Genomic DNA, 15,573 nt, shown 5'->3' on the forward strand with positions numbered 1-15,573 from the left:
AAGAGCATGACTCTGGCATACAAGTGCTTATTTGGACAGGCTCCAAGATACCTTAAAGAAAGATCACTCTATACACACCTACAAGATCCCTAAGATCAGAAGGCATGAACCAGATACAAAGCACCCCATTCAAATGCTCACTGGGCAAAGTACCAATCGGGCTGAGACCGGAAAGGAATTGCAACAGTTTCCGGAAAATGCTGAAGACTCACTTAAGTGAACTAGAGAAATCAGCATTTAATTAAAATCTCTCATACCAGTAGACAAAGCATAGTATTAGTGGCCCCTTAAATTGTTTTGTTTTGTCTGGTCCTCGTTCTTTGTTGCACCCTGATGCCTGTTGGCTACGGCGCAGTACAAACCAATAAATAAATAAACAAACAAATAAATAAATAAATAAATAAATAAATGTTGTGTAGCTGTGTGGGGCCGGGTGAACAGCGAGTCCCTTAAGTGGGTTACAAAATTGAAGGGGGGCTCCAACTAGGGTGTGTGGCCTGATTGTTGGGCCCAAATAGTGATGGATTATGGCCTAATGGGGGCACTACCTGACCTAAGCAATCCACCACGAGACCCTTCAAACATGTACTTTGAGTCATTTTGCATAGTTACAGAAGGTGTTGTTTGTATCTTGTAATGAATTTCTCTGTGGTTTGTAAATGAATAGCTCTCTCACACAGTATTAAAACAATTTAGACAATGAGTAAATAAATCACCCTCATTTGGTAAACAAATCATGCATGAGAAAGGGGAGTAGGGCAAACAGAACTAATGTGGTTTTCTAGGAATTTGCATAAAATCGAAGAGCAATTTCGGTATATTGAAATAACCAAAGAATATTATATCTTAAATATGTCTGTGATGTGTCTTTCACTGAGACGTGGTTCAATGCCAGCTCTGTCACTGCTTATGACACTCTCCTTCCCGAGGGTTACAAGATCATCTCCAAGCCCAAGTCTAACCTGTCTGGACACAGAGTGGCTCTTGTCTATCCCGAATGGATCCCTGCTTCCATGATACCCACTCAATCCTTTTCCTCATTTAAATGTCGTATCTGTAAGATTTGCATCTCTCCTACCCTCTTGCTCACACTAGCTACAATCTACAGGCCTCCTGAGCTGATCTCCCCCTTCCTCTTTGAGTGGGCCGACCTTAGCTCACTTCTTACCTCTTCCTCCAAGCTTCTCCTCCTTGGTGACTTCAATATCTATCTGGATTCTCGTGATTTTACCACTCTAATCTTTTACAACCTCTGTGACCCTCTCTCACTCACCATCCTTCCCACTGGCCCAACCCACTCCGCCAGGCACACCTCAGATGTGCTCATCTCTGCTGATATCTCCTTCTTTAACCCTCTCACTGCTCCTCTCTCCTGGTCTGACCATTCTTTCGTCTCCTCCCATCTGGAGCTCTTTGGTCCCCCGGCTAAGCCTCTGCCCGCTCTGCCAGTCACCTTCTCCGTCATCCGACTGATGAAGCAAGTGTCAGTAGTTGTTTTTGCTGCCTCCCCCCACTCCCACTATACACCCTCACATTGACTCTGCTCTTGCTAACCCTCACCTCTCCATCTCCAACACCCTTGATATCCTTGCCCCTGCCATGAGGGTGCATGAAGCCTTCTTCCAAGTGCAATAGTTGCTATTCCTCATTGAAACGCAAATGCAAATGTGTGGAACAGAAGTGACTGGTTTCTAGAGCACGCTCTGACAAACTGGGTTGTCGCCTGCTCCAAAGGCAATATAGACTCTCTATCTGGTCCAGGAAATGGGCCCATATCCAATCCTGCATCTCTGGAGGCACAATGAAAATGGCTGAACTTTTCCAAATCTGGAAGGAAATGGCCAATCCTACTGCAGTCTCCACCTCTCCTCTTCATTCTCAGGCCCTCTGCATGGTGTTGGTCACCCATTTCACAACCAAGACCCATGATATCCTGTCCTCTCTCTCGTCTATGTCCCTCCCTCCCCCGCCTGCATGCAGGACTCCCTACCCCACCTCTCCGCCCCCATACTCTCCTCGTTCTCACACATTGCACCTGAGGAGGTCACCAAGACAATCTGCTCTATAAAAGTCTCCTCTGAACAGGTGCTTCCCAGCTCCTCTAGAACTATCAAGGAAAACATGCGTCTCTTGCTCCCTCCCTGGCTGAGTTCTGTATCTACCCTTTTGTCACTGGCTCCTTCCTTTCACCCCTCAAGCACTCCCTTGTACACCCTCTCCTAAAAAAGCTGTGTGCAGACTCTTCCTGCTCAGCTAACTACCACCCTATCTCCACTACCCCTTTCTTGGGCAAACTCTTGGAGAAGTTGGTCATCTCCCAACTAATCCTTCATAGGGAATCTGTTGGCTTGCTTCACGACCACTAGTCTGGTGTCAGAGAATCCAGAGGCATGGAAACTGCTCTCCTGAACACCCATGATGACCTGCTCTCAAATCTCGATTCCAACTCTGCTTCCACCCTTATTCTCCTCAATCTGTCCCCTGCCTTTGACATAGTCAACCATTCTATCCTCATAAATAGGCTCTGTGATACCCTGGGCATCACGGAGTGGGCACTGGACTGTTTAAACTCTTTCCTCTCCAATAGACCCTCACAAGTGCAACTGGGCCCCATTCTCTCCTCTAGCTCACTCTCGACTTGTGGCGTCCCTCAGAGCTCTATCCTCTCGCCATGGCTCTTCAACATATACCTTGCCCAATTGATCTTCACCTTCTCTCCTCATTTCCAGTGTTATTCTGACGACACACAGCTTTCCTTTAAGCTTCCCTCATCTTCCTCCTCTCCTTCGTCTCTCATTCCTGACTGTCTGACCGCTACTCAGGCATGGTGTGCTGCTAACATTCTCTGCCTTAATGCCAGTAAGACTGAGATCCTTCTCATCACGACCCCTACACCCTCCTTCCTGTCTACTCCCTGGATGCTCCTCCCTCAGCCACCTCTCTTCACCATCATATGAGGCTCAAAACTTGGGTGTCATCTTTGACCCTTCCCTCTCCTTCTCACCTCATCATGCTGGCCTTGCCAAGAAGGCCCAATATCAAGCGGTTCGGGCTGGACTGCCCCTTTTGGGGTGGGACCAAGCCTGATTTGCATATGGTTTTTCCCCCTTTTGTAATGGCTTGGCAGGCGAAGAACAGTGCCCACTCTGTGATACCCTGGGCATCACGGAGTGGGCACTGGACTGTTTAAACTCTTTCCTCTCCAATAGACCCTCACAAGTGCAACTGGGCCCCATTCTCTCCTCTAGCTCACTCTCGACTTGTGGCGTCCCTCAGAGCTCTATCCTCTCGCCATGGCTCTTCAACATATACCTTGCCCAATTGATCTTCACCTTCTCTCCTCATTTCCAGTGTTATTCTGACGACACACAGCTTTCCTTTAAGCTTCCCTCATCTTCCTCCTCTCCTTCGTCTCTCATTCCTGACTGTCTGACCGCTACTCAGGCATGGTGTGCTGCTAACATTCTCTGCCTTAATGCCAGTAAGACTGAGATCCTTCTCATCACGACCCCTACACCCTCCTTCCTGTCTACTCCCTGGATGCTCCTCCCTCAGCCACCTCTCTTCACCATCATATGAGGCTCAAAACTTGGGTGTCATCTTTGACCCTTCCCTCTCCTTCTCACCTCATCATGCTGGCCTTGCCAAGAAGGCCCACTATCAAGCGGTTCGGGCTGGACTGCCCCTTTTGGGGTGGGACCAAGCCTGATTTGCATATGGTTTTTCCCCCTTTTGTAATGGCTTGGCAGGCGAAGAACGATGGTCTGGAGTGTTGCCCAGAGCAATGCCAGAGGTTAAGATGTATTCTAAACCTTCCAGCCATCACCCTTTTGTTTTGCTATAGTCACCGTGAGTGGGGCGGGTATGCCCAGATGTGGGTCCCGTGCCGGCTGAGCCTAGGGACCAGAGCTACTACTCACTGTTGAGGTCCAATGAGGCCAAAACATGTTTGAGGATCGTTGTGGTCTCGTGCAGAAGGGATGTGACCAAACAGTTCAGGCTGCACTGCCCCTTTTGGGGTGGGGCCAAGCCTGATTTGCATATGGTTTTCCCCCTTTTGTAATGGCTTGGTAGGTGAAGAACAATGGTCTGGAGGGTTGCCCAGGGCAATGCCAGAGGTTAAGATTTATTTTAACCTTCCAGCCATCTCCTTTTTGTTTTGCCACTATCAGCTTCGATCCTCAGAGGCATTCTCTCCTTCCTCACCTTCCATGAGAAAATCAATGTCTCCAGAGCTCTGGTTCTCTCAAGGCTTGATTACTGCAACAGCCTCTTCCTTAATCTTCCTCTCTCCTCACTCTGCCCTCTTCAACTAATCCAGAATAGGACTGCAAGACTTATCCTTGGCCTCAAGCCCAGGGATCGCATCTCTCCAGCCCTAAAATCCCTTCACTGGCTCCCGGTGGTTGCAAGGATCCAATTCGAGACCCTCTGCATCATCAACAAGGCTATCTGGGGCCTGGGACTTCACTAAATTCAACTCTCTCTCTCCCTAAATACCTCCCTGCTGGAGTCATTCGGTTCTCTAGCTCCAACTCTCTGCAGGTCAGACGTTTCACCAAGCAGAGAGTGGGGGGTAGATCCCTCTCTTCGGCTGGAGCTTCCCTCTGGAACGGCCTCCCTTCCCCTCTCCGTCTTGATTCACACATACGACCATGAAATGCACAATGGGTTATCTACTCATTTCATTTGTCACCAAACTCACCCTAACAGTAACATTTTTGCAACTTGCAAGCTCTATGCATTCATTTGGATAGTCTTAGCTTTTGGAAATGATGTTTGGAATTTTCTGCTTGAACAGTGTGTAAATCACGCGCTCAGTCCCCCTTTCCTACTGCAAGTCTCCTGAATTGTGCTCCTACAAATAGGAGAAATAACATGGCTGTATATTGGGGACAAAGATGGAGCCCAGGGTTGTCCGGAGAGATGCTTTTTTATTACCCCACCAGGCATAAGTGGAATAAAATGGCAGCACCTGGATTCGTGGGGCTGTATTTAGCACCCGATGACTATCCCTGGGGTCGGGACATTCAGCAGCATAGCTTGGCAGCAATCCTGAGTGAAATCTTGTTTTTTTAAATTTTAGAATAAAAAAAGATCATTTAAAAAAGATTGCTCTGAGACCGCTCAGAGCAGTCTTTTCTGAATAGGTCTGTCATGCCCCTGCCACACACGAGTGGGCACAGGGGCTGACAGGTGTGGCCGGATGAGGTAAGTCACAGGGTGAAGTGTTTTTCTTGCTTGTGTGTGTGTTTGTGAGTTAGTGGCTGTGAGTGGTGGATTTGAGGGGGAATATTTTTTGTGTTCAGCCTTCAAAGTGCAGAAATATCACACAGAACCATGGCAGCCACTGCAAACATGCAGCTGTACTAGGATATGAAGGCAGTGCCTCTTGCATCTCTTGATTCGTCTAGATTTTTCCATGCAATAACATGAAATGACATCATGACATGCAATACCATGACATGCATTATGACTTAAAATACAATCTATGATATGCAATGGCCTATGAAAATTAAATCAATCACAAACAGTTTGTACAAGGGCTCACACATGACACAATGACTGAGGTGCTGTTTACCACAACCTATCTTCCTGGTCTATTTTGTTCATAAAGTTTATAGTCATTACTTGTCCTGATTATCCTCCTAGGAAAGGGTCCTGCTCACTATTCATTCTTGTCCCCTCCTCTTTTGGCTCATAAGGGTTTTTTCTATTCCTTTCCTTATCCTTTCCTTGACTGGAGGTGCAGGTTTTCCACTCTCTGAGGTTCTCTCTTTTTCATTTCATTTGGCATTCTGTTCTATTTTCCCCTTCATTCCCAGCGGGCCAAACTTTCACTTTCTTAAGGTTGGTTGCTTCTTGTCCTTATTTCCTCAACCTTAGAGTTCACTTTCTCCCTACACCTGCAGTATTTTTTTCTGCTTCTCGCTTCTCTAGCGGATCTACCTGGTCCCCTCCTTCTCTGTCCCCTATTGCACACCCTACCTTGGAAGTCTCTTAGGTTGGTCTCCTTTAGGAATCACCTTTGTTCTGCCTCCCCCTGAAAGAACAAAGAAATATCGAGGCTGAGTTTCACAAAGGAAATACACTAATCACAGGCTAAAAATAAACAGGTAGCTATCTGGCTCCCAACACCTCGCAGTGTGTACCAGCCGTCAAGGAGAGGTGAGAGAGTACTGAACACTAAATATTCGTGCTTTTATACAATTCGTGTACTATTGTCCAGCCTATCTTCACGTAAATAATTTGTGGTCTAGAGTTCGTGCCTACTTCACATACAGATTATACAATATTATCCAAAGGATTACATAGGTTTGCATTTCCATGAAGACACAATAGCGATGTATGTTCTCGATTCCGCGGTAAGCCTTGTTCCAAGTTTCTTCTCAATGTAGTTCAGCTAAAGCATACGCTCGAGGTTTGTTCTTCATTGTCCCAATGTTTGTACAAGGATGAGGATTGTGAGCGCAGACAACACTTGAATGACAGTTCCTATGAAGCACAAGGTCTCTTTGCTCAATCTAAACAGTCGGCTCTCGGACAACCTAAATATTAACAGAACTCAAAGGTCAGAAGGCTTGGCTTCAAGTCGAAAACATAGTCCACCATTTTCGAATGTAGAACTCACAAGTGGAAATCAAAATGGCGGATGAATCTTAAAATGGCGGTGAGGTTAACCCAAAAATCAGAACTTTGCAACACGGTTTTCCGTGTAGCGCGAATAGGCTTAGGCCAATATAAATACTAAGGAGTCACTATATAATTACCGTTTAACAAACCCTCCTTTTGGCCTAAGCCAACAGCCTTACTAAGCATATTCGCTTTACTCGTAAATCCACGTTTCAATGTCCATACATCCTGAATCACATTCATCAGATATATCGATTGCCATCAAATCTTTGACAGTAATATCCTTCATTACAAAAACATTAGTCATCTTCTCAGGTGTGTGTATTTTTGGTCCTAATGTTCCTACAGTTTGTGCACAACATCCCCCTAACATCGAACATATGACAGGAAGACATTGTATGCAACAACAACAGAACAACACAATAACAAGGAATACCATTAAGACTGAAAAGAGTTTCCATCCCCAAGACTGTAAAAAGCCCCAGAACCAAGTACTTATATCCCAGTTTCCCTCAGGAACATGTACTTCTGTACTTAGGACGTGCAGATTTTGTATTGCCTTGAATATGGTATGGGAGGAGTCAGGTACGAAAACACAACAAGCAGATCCCACCAATTTACATACTCCACCACGCTCAGCTAGGATGACGTCTAACACCATCCGGTTCTGTAGAGCCACTAATCTAATTGCCTTTTGTTCTAGCGTCATGTTGTAAAGTATAACGGTGGTCCGGTTGATGGTTCTCTCCAATACTCTTGCTAGTCTCCTAATATCCTTGGAATTCATGACCTGTCCCCAAAATGGCACAAAGGATTTTGCTACATCACCCATGACTTGTGAAGGAGTATCACCGTTCTCGTCCTGCCTTGGACGAGCTCTAGAGACCTCAGAGGTGCTAGCTACATATACCCCTGGTAGCAAGATACCCAACTAACAAGTACCCTGCCAATCCCTAGGTTTCCAAGCATATGCTTCATTGCCACAGATGAAGTAAACAGGATTACCTATATACAAGGGTCTGTCCTCACTAGTCAAATTCGCAATATTGGTACAACCCTCAAACGTACCCATTGACCGATAACCATTCCTTTGTATGCAGAAGGAAACAGAGTTGGGGCTGTGATTGATAGTATAGGAAGGAGGCGTGGCATCCCGGTTTCCTACGGGAGCCATCTTTAAAGAAATTAGCGATTGGAAATGTCTAGAAAGTCTATCGGAAGGCCTAATAGAAGCAACATTAAGCTTGCTCCTATTTGCAAAAAGGGAGCATCCCAGAGGCATCAGGACTCACATTTAAAATTAATTTAAATTAGTCCCGTCAAAGCTTCCCTGAGATGCTATCATTCCAACGACCAAAGAGTAATGCCCTTAAAGAGGCATAGCATGCAGTAGTAAGAGGCAAAGGATGAATATACCAGCCCAACCCTTTTCCCCCGTGTTGTGGCAGATGCAAACATATCCAGCAATTCGTTTTATTCAAAATTGCATGAGTCACATTAATGATTAACAAAAGCGTATTGTTGTGATAACTCTGTCTGTGTTGGTAATCCCTAGGCGATAGAATGTGCAGGTGCGTGAAAGGAGAAGACATAGTGGGAACACTCTCAGTGGGTATAAAAGTTTCAAGTGGACGTACCTCTTCAATGTACCAAAACCCAAGAGCAATTACTACTGTCAGACCAGTTAACATAATTACAAAAAAACAATACGTCCTCAAGGAGCATGTATTTTTCTGTCCAATGTCTTTGTTAGCCACACAATCGATCGGTTGCTCCGTACGAGTAGAGAGAGCGACAGCCATTGTTCCTCAAAGCTCTTTACCGAAATGTTTCTGCGATAGGCACTGTAGTTCGTTTGCTGGTGATCTCCTGACCACGTGATCTTGATTGAAGATAGTTTTTGTCGGTCCCAGCCACTTACTTATGTTTCAGTGCAAAAGTGGCTTTTGAGTTAACTGGTCACAGTATTCAGCAAGGAGCAAATGCTCGGTCCCGGTGGTCTCTCCTCTTCCAGCCAGCTCCCCGCTTTCCTTCCCCTACGTGTCATAACTCTCTACTTTTACATCTCGGCTTCTCCTACTGGCTACTGTTCACCTCTAGATTGCAGATGATGCATTTCCTAATACACTTACAGAAATGTTCTAATTCGTGTTGTTTTCTTTCAAAATACAGCCAGGAAGACTGACGACGCCTCAGACCCATCTCTCCAGAAGCATTCATCTGTGCAAGTTCCACGGACAGTCAACATTGCCTCCATCTCCCAGTTACGATCTGTGTTCCAAATTGATCTCATCAACAAGCACAACAATATACATGTTTCTGTTTTTATTGATTTTCTTTTCTTTATACATTTTTTTAAAAAATGTGCACACTCCCAAAAATCGCAGAAACTGCATATATTTAAATTTCTGGACAGTTCTCTATGATCAAGCCTAGGCTACAACAAGTCTCTTGGATCCTGCATGAATAACTCAATTTATTGTCAATGATTTCAATCGTATCTTCTTCCTCACCACGATGAGTGGCAGCATTGGGGAGGAGGGTCATTTCCTGCAGGGGCAATGAAAATGGTGAAGTAAGTACCACTATGGTCCCCAATATATGCCAGGTACATATAGAAACAAGCAAAGCAAACATTGAACATGGACCCAGGCCCAATTCAACGTGGTTTAGTACGTTTCAAAGAGATGAGGGAAAGAGTTAGGTCAGAGCAATGTAATCAGTGACAAGCTGACTGGGTCAACCTCATGACACTCTGAATTTCCATAGATTTGTGTTTGTATTTATGTACGCAGTGGGGTGTTCTTTCCACAAGAAATGACGTGCATAGTAGCCATCAACAGTAGGAGCAGGCATTCCCGGGGTAGTGCTCCTTTACAATAAACGTTATAGTCCTGAATGAGATAAACCAGGAAATCAAGGGGTAATTTATAGAACATCATGATCTCTCATCCCATGCTTACCCTGCTAGGTGATCTGAAAATCTGCTTAGACACCCTCTCCAACCCCATGACCTGGTATCTCATTGACAACTTGGAAGCCCTCAATATGACCAATTTATAACAGGCCCCACACACATTGCTGGTCACACCCTCAATGTAGTCTTCAGCTCTTCCAATTTGATCTCATCCCCCCTCACCCGGCCTCTTATCTGGACTGATCACACTGCTATTTTTGTGTCAGCTCTGACCCCTACCCCGCCCTCCTCCCTGAATCTCCCCTTGCCAACTCCTCCAGGATCCCGCTCTGGAACCAGGTAACTATCTCCCTGTATTCATGCTCCTACCTACTCTCATCCCTTCCCTCTCTCCATCTACAAGGAGGAACCCCTTCCCCATCCCACTTTGACCAATGGCTCTCCAAAGCGCTAACCCACCTAACCCTCTACGGACCCCCCGCATCCCCCACACAGGTCCTTCCCCCAGGTGGTTCAGCACTTCCCTCAAACCCCCCAACTATCGCCGAGAAAGCCATTGGCATAAAAACCCTATCCCCAAAACAAAGGCAACTTACAAGACAGACCAGAGCCTAGATTTTGGAAATTAGGAAAGCCAAACATTCCACATCTCCAATGCCACCAATCCCTGCAAAGAACTCCACAAGATTATTACTGAGTTCAAGACCCCTTTCCATTCAACCTCTCCCTCCTCTGCCTCCCAAGCACTCTGCAACGCCCTCTCTGACCACTACTACAACATAGACATTGAAAGGAACCTCACCATTAATTTCAAACTATTACCTCCCGCCCCTTGCTCGCCACCCCCATCCCTGCTACCAACACGCATCCTCTTTAGCTCCTGCTCTGCAATCTCTCACCCTGAGTTCTTAAGGTTTCTGTCTAATAACCACACCTCAGGATCCCCTGGAAGCCCTTGCTCACCCACCCCCTGGTCCTCCTCAAAAACATTCTCTCTCCACCTGCACAGGCAGCTTCACCAGATCTATAATCAACCTCTCACTGACATCTCGGATCTTCCCAGAAGCATACAACACCTCTCAAGTCAAACCTCACCTCGCTTGACTCCCTCCTTCCCTCAAAACACCACCCCATCTCCAACTATCACTTCATAGCCAAACTACTAGATTGGACAACCTATTCCCGTCTCAGCCTCTTCATAGAATCCCATGGCCTTACTGACCCTTCAATCAGGCTTCAGACCCCTCCATGAAACTGAAATCTCCCTTGTCTCAATCTGGGATAACCTGAAAAGAACAGCAGACTCTGAAGGCTGCACCACACTCATCCTCCTTGACCTCTCGGCAGCTTTCGACGCGATGAACCACTCCACTCTCACAAACAGACTCTTCACCTAGGCATCAGGGAAACCGCTCGGAGATGGATCTCCTCTTTCCTTTCTGACCGTTCCAAATAATTTTCCTCCATCCGTTCCCCTCTGTCCCCCTCTGAGTCCCCCACAAAGTCCCTCAGGGAGCCTCCCTGTCCCATCTCTTTTTCAACCTATACCTTTCACCCCTCCCCATGCTCATCTGCTGCCACAATCTCACCTGCTAGAACTACGCTGATGATACTCAGATCATCTTCAAGATCCCAAATCCCTGTTGTCTTCACTCCACCCAGACCTTGCATCTTGCCTCTCAGGCATAGAATGCTGGCAGGTGAACAACCACCTCCTCCTCGATCCTGGAAAAACCAAAATCCTAATATGTGGTTAAACAGCTCTCCTTCCCCAAACTACCCCTTGGACGCCTTCCTTAAGACTCCCACCCATTGCATCACCCTCAGTCAAAAACCTAGGATGCACCTTTAGCTCGGACCTGACCCTTTCTTACCACATCAATGCTGTCTCCAGATCATGCAACTTCAACCTTTGCATTCCCAAGCAGATCTTTCCAAATCTCTTACCACCATAGAGTTTCTGCAATCATGGCCATCATCCTCTCTCACCTAGACTACTGCAATTCCCTTTATCTAGGTGTGCCAGCATCTTAACTCAGAAAGCTCCAACTGCTTCTCCTCACACTCTCCCCTAGAGAACACATCTCCCCCGCACTCAGGATACTCCACTGGTTTCCCATCAACCAATGTGCCGCCTTCAAAGCCACGTGCACCAGCGACCGTGAAATCAATTGGAAAGGGCCTGAATTCCTCCAAAACAAACTCCCATACTACCACCACACCCGAGTCCTCAGATCAGTTTCAGCAAACCTCCTGGTAATCCCTCCTTTCAAGTTCTCCAGAGTAGGAGGAACCTGCCTCTCCTACCTTGCACCCAACTTTTGGAACTCCCTCCGAGTCTCATAGAGGAACACTTGGCTTTCAAGAAGGCCCTCAAAACCTGGCTGTTACCTACCGCATCCTGAACACCCCTGCACCTCCCAGACACACAAGCACCGACCAGCAGTCAGACCCCCTTCCCATGCCCACCCCCTCCCGTCTGTCTGCCATTCATTACCTTCCTTTGTCTCTCATTTATTTTCTCACCAATTCTCCCACACACTTCCCCCCTGAGCCACAGCCACCCCACGCCACCCCGCCAGCAAGCAGCCTGGGCTCACGCCCAAAAAAGTCAAGAGGGCTTCCACTAACCTTCACTTGATAAGAATCCTGAGAGTGAGCCGGGTATTGCACTTAAATTGTTTCTGAGGGTGGGCAACGTATCACAATTAAACACACCTTTAGGTCAAGCAATTGGATCAATTTAAAGGAGAATAATTAGTTGAATTTGAAACATTATTAAAGGTTGGCACTCTATGAACGTCTAACGCATAAGAGGGTGGGAATTGGCTCTGGAATTAGATACTTAAAATGGGTATTTGATCACACTTGAAGGACCAGGGACCAGGGATGGGCAGTGATAACTCTATGATCAACACAGAGGGTGGGTATTTATTGCACTTAGATTGTATGCAAGATTAACACCACTCTTTGAACCTAGAAGGAACCCAGGGGGTAGAAAATGTTGAATGGATAGCTAACCCATTTATCCCTTTCACACTCTGACCTTCGGAACTTAGCCGAAGAAACTGCCTTACTACCACAACCATCTGCTCTCACATGTAACTCAAACACTGTTGCACAAAACCCTAGCCATAAAAAAAATCAAACTGTAGCTACTCACATAACTATCCATCCTCTTATACATACCCTCCTGCTTAGCTCCTAGTATACTTCCTTCCACCCATCCACATGCCATTCAGACATGGGTGACTAGCAGGGTTTTGGTCACCCGATCATAACTTTAATGGCAAAAATTCACACATGCATTATAGCGCCTTCCAATTTTCCCATTCTTTGGACTTCATTCCCTCTGCGGGCGCTCAACCACTAGCTTGTTGGGTCCATAATTATTGTGAAAGGCTCTATACAAATGATGAAAAATGAAAAATGCACATTTTGAGGAAGTGCTTTTGAAAGTGCTGTCGGCTGTGGAGGTGTTTGGAGTGGACCACACTGCTCATTTGTTTCAAGAAAATACCTTCTTGATATAATTACCTGCAAGCTCCGCCCCCTTGCGAGAATCCCATTTATCCAGCAGGCGGGCGCATTTTGCACGCACATATTTTGTTGAAGTGCATTTGAAAGCACTGTCGGCTGTGGAGGTGTTGGATGTGGACCACTGCTCATTTCCTTCAAGAAAATACCTTCTTGGTATAATTACCTGTAAGCTCCGCTCCCCTTCCCAGAATCCCATACATCCAGCGGGGGCACAAATTTTGCGCACGCGCATTTTGAGGAAGTGCTTTTCAAAGTGCTGTCGGCTGTGGAGGTGTTTGGTGTGGACTGATGCTCATTTTATTCAAGAAAATACCTTCTTGGTATGGACACTGAATATGGACTTCAAAGGACTCCTTTTTTATAATTTACCACCTTTACAACCTTTTAAAGTATTATATACTCATACACCCCAGCCCCCACCACCCGTCCCCCCACCCTGCAGGCAGCCCTCTCCACGTGGGACACCCCCACCCCGGCCCCCAACACCTGTGACCCCACCCTGCAGGCAGCACTCACCACATGGGACACCCCCAGCCCAGCCCCCATCACCCGTGACCCTACCCTGCAGGCAGCCATCTCCACATGGGATTCCCCCACCCCAGCCCCCATTACCTGTGACCCCACCCTGCAGGCAGCCCCCTTCCTCCACATGAGTCATCCCAGCCCCCATCACCTATCACCCCACCCTGCAGGCAGCCCTCTCCACATGGGACACCCCTGCCCCCATCACGTGTGTCCCCACCCTGCAGGCAGCTCCTTCCACATGGGACACCCCAGCCCCATTACCCATGACCCCACTCTGCAGGCAGCCCTCTCCACATGGGATACCCCAGCCCCATCACCCGTGATGCCACCCTGCAGGCAGCCCTCTCCACATGCGACACCCCCAACCCAGCCCCCATTACCTGTGACACCACCCTGCATGCAGCCCTCTCCACATGGGACACCCCCACCCCAGCCCCCATCAACCCCTATCCCACCCTGCAGGCAGCCCTCTCCACATGGGATTCCCCCACCCCAGCCCCCATTACCTGTGACCCCACCCTGCAGGCAGCCCCCTCCCTCCACATGAGTCATCCCAGCCCCCATCACCCTTCACCCCACCCAGCAGGCAGCCCTCTCCACATGGGACACCCCCGCCCCATCACCTGTGACCCTACCCTGCAGGCAGCCCCCTCCACATGGGACACCCCAGCCCCATCACCCATGACCCCACCCTGCAGGCAGCCCTCTCCACATGGGATACCCCAACCCCAATCACCCATGAACCCACCCTGCAGGCTGCCCTCTCCACATGGGATACCCCAGCCCCCATCACCCGTGATGCCACCCTGCAGGCAGCCCTCTCCACATGGGACACCCCCACCCCAGCCCCCATTACCTGTGACCCCACCCTGCAGGCAGCCCCCTCCCTCCACATGAGTCATCCCAGCCCCCATCACCCTTCACCCCACCCTGCAGGCAGCCCTCTCCACATGGGACACCCCCGCCCCATCACATGTGACCCCACCCTGCAGGCAGGCCCCTCCACATGGGACACCACAGCCCCATCACCCATGACCCCACCCTGCAGGCAGCCCTCTCCACATGGGATACCCCAACCCCAATCACCCATGAACCCACCCTGCAGGCTGCCCTCTCCACATGGAATACCCCAGCCCCCATCAACCGTGATGCCACCCTGCAGGCAGCCCTCTCCACATGGGACACCCCCACCTCAGCCCCCATCGCCTGTGACCCCACCCTGCATGCAGCCCTCTCCACATGGGACACCCCCACCCCAGCCCCCATCACCTGCGACCCCACCCTGCAGGCAGCCCTCTCCACATTGGACACCCCAGCCCTCATCACCCGCGACCCCACCCTGCAGGCCGCATGCTCCACATGGGCACCCAGCCCCCATTACCTGAGATGACACCCTACAGGCAGCCCCCTCCAGACAGGACATCACCTGCATGCTGGAACCTGACATAGTGACACATCATCACTCCATCGATGGTGTGTCATGCACCTTGACTGCCGTGTTGTGACACCACCCAAATATCCACTGGAAAATGTATCCTACAAACACAAATAAATGCATACACCTGTCCCACATCCATGAGTATGGCAGCTGCTCAAACATAATTGCTGTCTGTAACCATCTCCCAACATACACATGTAGCAAGTTAATGGTAAAGTGAGGACCTGCTGTTGTAACGTTCACCTGGTATCCACGGGGATGTCACTCAGCCTGTTCTGACCTCTTACCACCTCGAACCCTTCCCGGGAGGCTTTTCGACTGGAGACTGGGCCTGAAACACAGGATTGGTAGAGTTTAACTCCCTATTGTCTCTGTGTGCTTGAACCCCTTCTTCCCCGGGGTCCAACCCTTTCCCTTTGATCCACAGCTCACCTTGTTTTCTTGGATAGTGTGCTCTCCGTCCTGCTTTCAGCGCAGGGGTGCGTTGATTGATGCGGGCTCATTGCCGCCTAGTTACTTC

Source organism: Ambystoma mexicanum, chromosome 1p (assembly GCF_040938575.1).
Source record: "Ambystoma mexicanum isolate Mex_15411 chromosome 1p, UKY_AmexF1_1, whole genome shotgun sequence".
In the NCBI taxonomy this organism is placed as follows: domain Eukaryota; kingdom Metazoa; phylum Chordata; class Amphibia; order Caudata; family Ambystomatidae; genus Ambystoma; species Ambystoma mexicanum.